We start from the raw sequence: 12,197 nt of genomic DNA, 5'->3' as shown, positions 1-12,197 counted from the left end.
AGAATGGATACTGTTAGAATGGATACTGATAGAATGGATACTGTTAGAATGGATACTGATAGAATGGATACTGTTAGAATGGATACTGTTGGAATGGATACTGTTAGAATGTATACTGGATACTGTTAGTATGGGTAGTTAGAATGGATACTGTTAGAATGGATACTGATAGAATGGATACTGTTAGAATGGGTAGTTAGAATGGGTTAGAATGGGTAGTTAGATACTGTTAGAAGGGATACTGTTAGAAGGGATACTGTTAGAATGGTTAGTTAGAATGGATACTGTTAGAATGGATACTGATAGAATGGATACTGTTAGAATGGATACTGTTAGAATGGATACTGTTAGAAAGGGTAGTATGGGTAGTTAGAATGGATACTGTTAGAATGGATACTGATAGAATGGATACTGTTAGAATGGATACTGTTAGAATGGATACTGTTAGAATGGATACTGGATACTGTTAGAATGGGTAGTTAGAATGGATACTGGATACTGTTAGAATGTTAGAATGGATACTGTTAGAATGGATACTGTTAGAATGGGTATTGTTAGAATTGATACTTTTAGAATGGATACTGATAGAATGGATACTGTTAGAATGGATACTGCTAGAATGGATACTGTTAGAATGGGTATTGTTAGAATTGATACTTTTAGAATGGATACTGTTAGAATGGATACTGATAGAATGGATACTGTTAGAATGGGTATTGTTAGAATGGATACTGTTAGAATGGATACTGTTAGAATGGATACTGGATACTGTTAGAATGGGTAGTTAGAATGGATACTGGATACTGTTAGAATGGGTAGTTAGAATGGATACTGTTAGAATGGATACTGATAGAATGGATACTGGATACTGTGAGAATGGGTACTGTTAGAATGGATACTGTTAGAAGGATACTGATAGAATGGTTACTGGATACTGTTAGAATGGATACTGTTAGAATGGATACTGATAGAATGGATACTGTTAGAATGGGTATTGTTAGAATGGATACTTTTAGAATGGATACTGATAGAATGGATACTGTTAGAATGGATACTGTTAGAATGGATACTGTTAGAATGTATACTGGATACTGTTAGTATGGGTAGTTAGAATGGATACTGTAAGAATGGATACTGATAGAATGGATACTGTTAGAATGGGTAGTTAGAATGGGTTAGAATGGGTAGTTAGATACTGTTAGAAGGGATACTGTTAGAAGGGATACTGTTAGAATGATTACTGGATACTGTTAGAATGGATACTGTTAGAATGGATACTGTTAGAATGGATACTGTTAGAATGGGTACTGTTACAATAGATACCGTTAGAATGGATACTGTTAGAATGTTTTCTGGATACTGTTAGTATGGGTAGTTAGAATGGATACTGTTAGAATGGATACTGATAGAATGGATACTGTTAGAATGGATACTGTTAGAATGGATACTGGATACTGTTAGAATGGGTAGTTAGAATGGATACTGGATACTGTTAGAATGGGTAGTTAGAATGGATACTGTTAGAATGGATACTGTTAGAATGGATACTGTTAGAATTGGTACTGTTAGAATGGATACTGCTAGAATGGATACTGTTAGAATGGGTATTGTTAGAATTGATACTTTTAGAATGGATACTGTTAGAATGGATACTGATAGAATGGATACTGTTAGAATGGGTATTGTTAGAATGGATACTGTTAGAATGGATACTGTTAGAATGGATACTGGATACTGTTAGAATGGGTAGTTAGAATGGATACTGGATACTGTTAGAATGGGTAGTTAGAATGGATACTGTTAGAATGGATACTGATAGAATGGATACTGGATACTGTGAGAATGGGTACTGTTAGAATGGATACTGTTAGAATGGATACTGTTAGAATGGATACTGATAGAATGGATACTGTTAGAATGGGTATTGTTAGAATGGATACTTTTAGAATGGATACTGATAGAATGGATACTGGATACTGTTAGAATGGGTAGTTAGAATGGATACTGTTAGAAATGATACTGATAGAATGGATACTTTTAGAATGGATACTGATAGAATGGATACTGGATACTGTTAGAATGGGTATTTAGAATGGATACTGTTAGAAATGATACTGATAGAATGGATACTGTTAGAATGGGTATTGTTAGAATGGATACTGTTAGAATGGTTACTGGAAATTGTTAGAATGGGTAGTTAGAATGGATACTGTTAGAATGGGGAGTTTGAATTAATAATGTTAGAATGGATACTGTTAGAATGGATACTGATAGAATGGATACTGTTAGAATGGGTACTGTTAGAATGGATACTGTTAGAATGGATACTGTTAGAATGGGTAGTTAGAATGGATACTGTTAGAATGGATACTGTTAGAATGGATACTGTTAGAATGGGTACTGTTAGCATGGATACTGATAGAATAGATACTGTTAGAATGGATACTGTTAGAATGGGTAGTTAGAATGGATACTGGATACTGTTAGAATGTTAGAAGGGATACTGTTAGAATGATTACTGGATACTGTTAGAATGGATACTGTTAGAATGGATACTGTTAGAATGGATACTGTTAGAATGGGTACTGTTACAATAGATACCGTTAGAATGGATACTGTTAGAATGTTTTCTGGATACTGTTAGAATGGATACTGATAGAATGGATACTGTTAGAATGGATACTGTTAGAATGGGTACTGTTAGAATAGATACTGTTAGAATGGATACTGTTAGAATGGATACTGGATACTGTTAGAATGGGTAGTTAGGATGGATACTGGATACTGTTAGAATGGGTAGTTAGAATGGATACTGGATACTGTTAGAATGGGTAGTTAGAATGGATACTGTTAGAATGGATACTGATAGAATGGATACTGGATACTGTTAGAATGGGTAGTTAGAATGGGTTAGAATGGGTAGTTAGATACTGTTAGAATGGATACTGTTAGAAGGGATACTGTTAGAATGGTTACTGGATACTGTTAGAATGGATACTGTTAGTATGGATACTGGATACTGTTAGAATGGTTACTGTTAGAATGGTTACTGTTAGAATGGATACTGTTAGAATGGGTAGTTAGAATGGATACTGGATACTGTTAGAATGTTAGAAGGATACTGTTAGAATGATTACTGGATACTGTTAGAATGGATACTGTTAGAATGGATACTGTTAGAATGGATACTGTTAGAATGGGTACTGTTACAATAGATACCGTTAGAATGGATACTGTTAGAATGTTTTCTGGATACTGTTAGAATGGATACTGATAGAATGGATACTGTTAGAATGGATACTGTTAGAATGGGTACTGTTAGAATAGATACTGTTAGAATGGATACTGTTAGAATGGATACTGGATACTGTTAGAATGGGTAGTTAGGATGGATACTGGATACTGTTAGAATGGGTAGTTAGAATGGATACTGGATACTGTTAGAATGGGTAGTTAGAATGGATACTGTTAGAATGGATACTGGATACTGTTAGAATGGGTAGTTAGAATGGATACTGTTAGAATGGATACTGGATACTGTTAGAATGGGTAGTTAGAATGGATACTGGATACTGTCAGAATGGGCAGTTAGAATGGATACTGTTAGAATGGATACTGTTAGAATGGATACTGGATACTGTTCGAATGGGTAGTTAGAATGGATACTGGATACTGTCAGAATGGGGAGTTAGAATGGATACTGTTAGAATGGATACTGTTAGAATGGATACTGATAGAATGGATACTGTTAGAATGGGTAGTTAGAATGGATACTGTTAGAATGGATACTGGATACTGTTAGAATGGGTAGTTAGAATGGATACTGGATACTGTCAGAATGGATACTGTTCAAATGGATACTGTTAGAATGGATACTGTTAGAATGGGTATTGTTAGAATGGATACTGTTAGAATGGATACTGTTAGAATGGTTACTGGAAACTGTTAGAATGGGTAGTTAGAACAGATACTGGATACTGTTAGAATGGGGAGTTCGAATTAATAATGTTAGAATGGATACTGTTAGAATGGATACTGATAGAATGGATACTGTTAGAATGGGTAGTTAGAATGGATACTGTTAGAATGGATACTGTTAGAAGGGATACTGTTAGAATGGTTACTGGATACTGTTAGAATGGATACTGTTAGAATGGATACTGTTAGAATGGATACTGTTAGAATGGGTACTGTTAGCATGGATACTGATAGAATAGATACTGTTAGAATGGATACTGTTAGAATGGGTAGTTAGAATGGATACTGGATACTGTTAGAATGTTAGAATGGATACTGTTAGAATGGATAGTGGATACTGTTAGAATGGGTAGTTAGAATGGATACTGGATACTGTCAGAATGGGTAGTTAGAATGGATACTGTTAGAATGGATACTGTTAGAATGGATACTGATAGAATGGATACTGTTACAATAGATACCGTTAGAATGGATACTGTTAGAATGTTTTCTGGATACTGTTAGTATGGGTAGTTAGAATGGATACTGTTAGAATGGATACTGATAGAATGGATACTGTTAGAATGGATACTGTTAGAATGGGTACTGTTAGAATAGATACTGTTAGAATGGATACTGTTAGAATGGATACTGGATACTGTTAGAATGGGTAGTTAGGATGGATACTGGATACTGTTAGAATGGGTAGTTAGAATGGATACTGGATACTGTTAGAATGGGTAGTTAGAATGGATACTGTTAGAATGGATACTGATAGAATGGATACTGGATACTGTGAGAATGGGTACTGTTAGAATGGATACTGTTAGAATGGATACTGGATACTGTTAGAATGGGTAGTTAGAATGGGTTAGAATGGGTAGTTAGATACTGTTAGAATGGATACTGTTAGAAGGGATACTGTTAGAATGGTTACTGGATACTGTTAGAATGGATACTGTTAGTATGGATACTGGATACTGTTAGAATGGTTACTGTTAGAATGGGTACTGTTAGAATGGATACTGATAGAATGGATACTGTTAAAATGGATACTGTTAGAATGGATACTGTTAGAATGGATACTGGATACTGTTAGAATGGGTAGTTATAATGGATACTGGATACTGTTAGAATGGGTAGTTAGAATGGATACTGTTAGAATGGATACTGGATACTGTTAGAATGGGTAGTTAGAATGGATACTGTTAGAATGGATACTGGATACTGTTAGAATGGGTAGTTAGAATGGATACTGGATACTGTCAGAATGGGCAGTTAGAATGGATACTGTTAGAATGGATACTGTTAGAATGGATACTGGATACTGTTCGAATGGGTAGTTAGAATGGATACTGGATACTGTTAGAATGGGTAGTTAGAATGGATACTGTTAGAATGGATACTGTTAGAATGGATACTGTTAGAATGGATACTGATAGAATGGATACTGTTAGAATGGGTAGTTAGAATGGATACTGTTAGAATGGATACTGGATACTGTTAGAATGGGTAGTTAGAATGGATACTGGATACTGTCAGAATGGATACTGTTCAAATGGATACTGTTAGAATGGATACTGTTAGAATGGGTATTGTTAGAATGGATACTGTTAGAATGGATACTGTTAGTATGGTTACTGGAAACTGTTAGAATGGGTAGTTAGAACAGATACTGGATACTGTTAGAATGGGGAGTTTGAATTAATAATGTTAGAATGGATACTGTTAGAATGGATACTGATAGAATGGATACTGTTAGAATGGGTAGTTAGAATGGATACTGTTAGAATGGATACTGTTAGAAGGGATACTGTTAGAATGGTTACTGGATACTGTTAGAATGGATACTGTTAGAATGGATACTGTTAGAATGGATACTGTTAGAATGGGTACTGTTAGCATGGATACTGATAGAATAGATACTGTTAGAATGGATACTGTTAGAATGGGTAGTTAGAATGGATACTGGATACTGTTAGAATGTTAGAATGGATACTGTTAGAATGGATAGTGGATACTGTTAGAATGGGTAGTTAGAATGGATACTGGATACTGTCAGAATGGGTAGTTAGAATGGATACTGTTAGAATGGATACTGTTAGAATGGATACTGATAGAATGGATACTGTTAGAATGGATACTGTTGGAATGGATACTGTTAGAATGTATACTGGATACTGTTAGTATGGGTAGTTAGAATGGATACTGTTAGAATGGATACTGATAGAATGGATACTGTTAGAATGGGTAGTTAGAATGGGTTAGAATGGGTAGTTAGATACTGTTAGAAGGGATACTGTTAGAAGGGATACTGTTAGAATGGTTACTGGATACTGTTAGAATGGATACTGTTAGAATGGATACTGTTAGAATGGATACTGTTAGAATGGGTACTGTTACAATAGATACCGTTAGAATGGATACTGTTAGAATGTTTTCTGGATACTGTTAGTATGGGTAGTTAGAATGGATACTGTTAGAATGGATACTGATAGAATGGATACTGTTAGAATGGATACTGTTAGAATGGGTACTGTTAGAATAGATACTGTTAGAATGGATACTGTTAGAATGGATACTGGATACTGTTAGAATGGGTAGTTAGAATGGATACTGGATACTGTTAGAATGGGTAGTTAGAATGGATACTGTTAGAATGGATACTGTTAGAATGGATACTGTTAGAATGGGTATTGTTAGAATTGATACTTTTAGAATGGATACTGATAGAATGGATACTGTTAGAATGGATACTGCTAGAATGGATACTGTTAGAATGGGTATTGTTAGAATTGATACTTTTAGAATGGATACTGTTAGAATGGATACTGATAGAATGGATACTGTTAGAATGGGTATTGTTAGAATGGATACTGTTAGAATGGATACTGTTAGAATGGATACTGGATACTGTTAGAATGGGTAGTTAGAATGGATACTGGATACTGTTAGAATGGGTAGTTAGAATGGATACTGTTAGAATGGATACTGATAGAATGGATACTGGATACTGTGAGAATGGGTACTGTTAGAATGGATACTGTTAGAATGGATACTGATAGAATGGATACTGTTAGAATGGGTATTGTTAGAATGGATACTTTTAGAATGGATACTGATAGAATGGATACTGGATACTGTTAGAATGGGTAGTTAGAATGGATACTGTTAGAAATGATACTGATAGAATGGATACTGTTAGAATGGATACTGTTAGAATGGATACTGTTAGAATGGGTACTGGATACTGTCAGAATGGGTACTGTTAGAATGGATACTGTAAGAATGGATACTGATAGAATGGATACTGTTAGAATGGATACTGTTAGAATGGATACTTTTAGAATGGATACTGATAGAATGGATACTGTTAGAATGGGTATTGTTAGAATGGATACTGTTAGAATGGTTACTGGAAATTGTTAGAATGGGTAGTTAGAATGGATACTGTTAGAATGGATACTGATAGAATAGATACTGTTAGAATGGGTATTGTTAGGATGGATACTGTTAGAATGGATACTGGATACTGTGAGAATGGATACTGATAGATGGATACTGTTAGAATGGGTAGTCAGAATGGATACTGTTAGAATGGATACGTGGATACTGTTAGACTGGGTAGTTAGAATGGATACTGTTAGAATGGATCATGTTAGAATGGTAACTCTTAGAATGGATACTGTTAGAATGGGTACTGTTAGAATAGATACTGTTAGAATGGATACTGTTACAATAGATACTGTTAGAATGGATACTGTTAGTATGGATACTGGATACTGTTAGAATGGTTACTGTTAGAATGGGTACTGTTAGAATGGATACTGATAGAATGGATACTGTTAAAATGGATACTGTTAGAATGGATACTGTTAGAATGGATACTGGATACTGTTAGAATGGGTAGTTATAATGGATACTGGATACTGTTAGAATGGGTAGTTAGAATGGGTTAGAATGGGTAGTTAGATGCTGTTAGAATGGATACTGTTAGAAGGGATACTATTAGAATGGTTACTGGGTACTGTTAGAATGGATACTGATAGAATGGATACTGATAGAATGGATACTGTTAGAATGGATACTGTTAGAATGGATACTGTTGGAATGGGTATTGTTAGAATGGATACTGTTAGAATGGTTACTGGAAATTGTTAGAATGGGTAGTTAGAATGGATACTGTTAGAATGGATACTGTTAGAATGGATACTGATAGAATAGATACTGTTAGAATGGATACTGTTAGAATGGGTACTGTTAGAATAGATACTGTTAGAATGGATACTGTTAGAATGGATACTGGATACTGTTAGAATGGGTAGTCAGAATGGATACTGTTAGATGGATACTGGATACTGTTAGAATGGTTACTGATAGAATAGATACTGTTAGAATGGGTATTGTTAGGATGGATACTGTTAGAATGGATACTGGATACTGTGAGAATGGATACTGATAGATGGATACTGTTAGAATGGGTAGTCAGAATGGATACTGTTAGTATGGATACTGGATACTGTTAGAATGGGTACTGTTAGAATAGATACTGTTAGAATGGATACTGTTACAATAGATACTGTTAGAATGGATACTGTTAGTATGGATACAGGATACTGTTAGAATGGTTACTGTTAGAATGGGTACTGTTAGAATGGATACTGATAGAATGGATACTGTTAAAATGGATACTGTTAGAATGGATACTGTTAGAATGGATACTGGATACTGTTAGAATGGGTAGTTATAATGGATACTGGATACTGTTAGAATGGGTAGTTAGAATGGGTTAGAATGGGTAGTTAGATACTGTTAGAATGGATACTGTTAGAAGGGATACTGTTAGAATGGTTACTGGGTACTGTTAGAATGGATACTGACACTGCCTTCCTGAAGACAAACAATGTATACGAAATGCTTCAGTCTGGTTTTAGACCCCATCATAGCACTGAGACGGCACTTGTGAAGGTGGTAAATGGCATTTTAATGGCATCGGACCGAGGCTCTGCATCTGTCCTCGTGCTCCTAGACCTTAGTGCTGCTTTTGATACCATCGATCACCACATTCTTTTGGAGAGATTGGAAACCCAAATTGGTCTACACGGACATGTTCTGGCCTGGTTTAGGTCTTATCTGTCGGAAAGATATCAGTTTGTCTCTGTGAATGGTTTGTCCTCTGACAAATCAACTGTACATTTCGGTGTTCCTCAAGGTTCTGTTTTAGGACCACTATTGTTTTCACTATATATTTTACCTCTTGGGGATGTTATTCGAAAACATAATGTAAACTTTCACTGCTATGCGGATGACACACAGCTGTACATTTCAATGAAACATGGTGAAGCCCCAAAATTGCCCTCGCTAGAAGCATGTGTTTCAGACATAAGGAAGTGGATGGCTGCAAACTTTCTACTATTAAACTCGGACAAAACAGAGATGCTTGTTCTAGGTCCCAAGAAACAAAGAGATCTTCTGTTGAATCTGACAATTAATCTTAATGGTTGTACAGTCGTCTCAAATAAAACTGTGAAGGACCTCTGCGTTACTCTGGACCCTGATCTCTCTTTTGAAGAACATATCAAGACCATTTCGAGGACAGCTTTTTTCCATCTACGTAACATTGCAAAAATCAGAAACTTTCTGTCCAAAAATGATGCAGAAAAATTAATCCATGCTTTTGTCACTTCTAGGTTAGACTACTGCAATGCTCTATTTTCCGGCTACCCGGATAAAGCACTAAATAAACTTCAGTTAGTGCTAAATACGGCTGCTAGAATCCTGTCTAGAACCAAAAAATTTGATCATATTACTCCAGTGCTAGCCTCTCTACACTGGCTTCCTGTCAAAGCAAGGGCTGATTTCAAGGTTTTACTGCTAACCTACAAAGCATTACATGGGCTTGCTCCTACCTACCTCTCTGATTTGGTCCTGCCGTACATACCTACACGTACGCTACGGTCACAAGACGCAGGCCTCCTAATTGTCCCTAGAATTTCTAAGCAAACAGCTGGAGGCAGGGCTTTCTCCTATAGAGCTCCATTTTTATGGAACGGTCTGCCTACCCATGTCAGAGACGCAAACTCGGTCTCAACCTTTAAGTCTTTACTGAAGACTCATCTCTTCAGTGGGTCATATGATTGAGTGTAGTCTGGCCCAGGAGTGGGAAGGTGAACGGAAAGGCTCTGGAGCTACGAACCGCCCTTGCTGTCTCTGCCTGGCCGGTTCCCCTCTTTCCACTGGGATTTTCTGCCTCTAACCCTGTTACGGGGCTGAGTCACTGGCTTGCTGGGGCTCTCTCGTGCCGTCCCTGGGGGGTGCGTCACCTGGGTGGGTTGATTCACTGTTGTGGTCGGCCTGTCTGGGTTGCCCCCCTTGGATTGTACCGTGTCGGAGATCTTTGTGGGCTATACTCGGCCTTGTCTCAGGATGGTAAGTTGGTGGTTGAAGATATCCCTCTAGTGGTGTGGGGGCTGTGCTTTGGCAAAGTGGGTGGGGTTATATCCTTCCTGTTTGGCCCTGTCCGGGGTGTCCTCGGATGGGGCCACAGTGTCTCCTGACCCCTCCTGTCTCAGCCTCCAGTATTTATGCTGCAGTAGTTTATGTGTCAGGGGCTAGGGTCAGTTTGTTTATCTGGAGTACTTCTCCTGTCCTATTCGGTGTCCTGTGTGAATCTAAGTGTGCGTTCTCTAATTCTCTCCTTCTCTCTTTCTTTCTCTCTCTCGGAGGACCTGAGCCCTAGGACCATGCCCCAGGACTACCTGACATGATGACTCCTTGCTGTCCCCAGTCCACCTGGCCATGCTGCTGCTCCAGTTTCAACTGGCCTGGGCCCTAGGACCATGTCCCAGGACTACCTGACATGAGGACTCCTTGCTGTCCCCAGTCCACCTGGGCATGCTCCTGCTCCAGTTTCAACTGTTCTGCCTTACTATTATTCAACCATGCTGGTCATTTATGAACATTTGAACATCTTGGCCACGTTCTGTTATAATCTCCACCCGGCACAGCCAGAAGAGGACTGGCCACCCCACATATGCTCTCTAATTCTCTCTTTCTTTCTCTCTCTCGGAGGACCTGAGCCCTAGGACCGTGCCCCAGGACTACCTGACATGATGGCTCCTTGCTGTCCCCAGTCCACCTGACTGTGCTGCTGCTCCAGTTTCAACTGTTCTGCCTTATTATTATTTGACCATGCTGGTCATTTATGAACATTTAAACATCTTGGTCATGTTCTGTTATAATCTCTACCCGGCACAGCCAGAAGAGGACTGGCCACCCCACATAGCCCGGTTCCTCTCTAGGTTTCTTCCTAGGTTTTGGCCTTTCTAGGAGTTTTTCCTAGCCACCGTGCTTTTACACCTGCATTGTTTGCTGTTTGGGGTTTTAGGCTGGGTTTCTGTACAGCACTTTGAGATATCAGCTGATGTACGAAGGGCTATATAAATAAATTTGATTTGATTTGATTTGATTTGATAGAATGGATACTGATAGAATGGATACTGTTAGAATGGATACTGTTAGAATGGATACTGTTAGAATGGATACTGTTGGAATGGGTATTGTTAGAATGGCTACTGTTAGAATGGTTACTGGAAATTGTTAGAATGGGTAGTTAGAATGGATACTGTTAGAATGGATACTGTTAGAATGGATACTGATAGAATAGATACTGTTAGAATGGGTATTGTTAGGATGGATACTGTTAGAATGGATACTGGATACTGTGAGAATGGATACTGATAGATGGATACTGTTAGAATGGGTAGTCAGAATGGATACTGTTAGTATGGATACTGGATACTGTTAGAATGGTTACTGTTTGAATGGATCATGTTAGAATGGTAACTCTTAGAATGGATACTGTTAGAATGGATACTGTTAGAATAGATACTGTTAGAATGGATACTGTTAGAATGGATACTGTTAGAATGGATACTGTTAGAATAGATACTGTTAGAATAGATACTGTTAGAATGGATACTGTTACAATAGATACTGTTAGAATGGATACTGTTAGTATGGATACTGTTAGAATGGATACTGTTAGAATAGATACTGTTAGAATGGATACTGTTAGAATGGATACTGTTAGGATGGATACTGGATACTGTTAGAATGGGTAGTTATAATGGATACTGGATACTGTTAGAATGGGTAGTTAGAATGGGTTAGAATGGGTAGTTAGATACTGTTAGAATGGATACTGTTAGAAGGGATACTATTAGAATGGTTACTGGGTA

The 12,197-nt window shown here is 37.5% G+C and overlaps 1 protein-coding gene across 1 annotated transcript in view; it reads right to left on the bottom strand.

Annotated features, from left to right (window-relative positions):
• LOC118382597 (sia-alpha-2,3-Gal-beta-1,4-GlcNAc-R:alpha 2,8-sialyltransferase-like) overlaps positions 1-12,197 on the bottom strand; it is a 164,057-nt gene that overhangs the window by 85,763 nt on the left and 66,097 nt on the right. The gene's annotated exons all lie outside the window — the stretch shown is intronic.

The sequence above is a fragment of the Oncorhynchus keta genome, chromosome 9, assembly GCF_023373465.1.
Source record: "Oncorhynchus keta strain PuntledgeMale-10-30-2019 chromosome 9, Oket_V2, whole genome shotgun sequence".
Lineage (NCBI taxonomy): Eukaryota > Metazoa > Chordata > Actinopteri > Salmoniformes > Salmonidae > Oncorhynchus > Oncorhynchus keta.
Note: the sequence above shows the minus strand (reverse complement) of the source record. Positions and strands in the feature narration are given on the sequence as shown.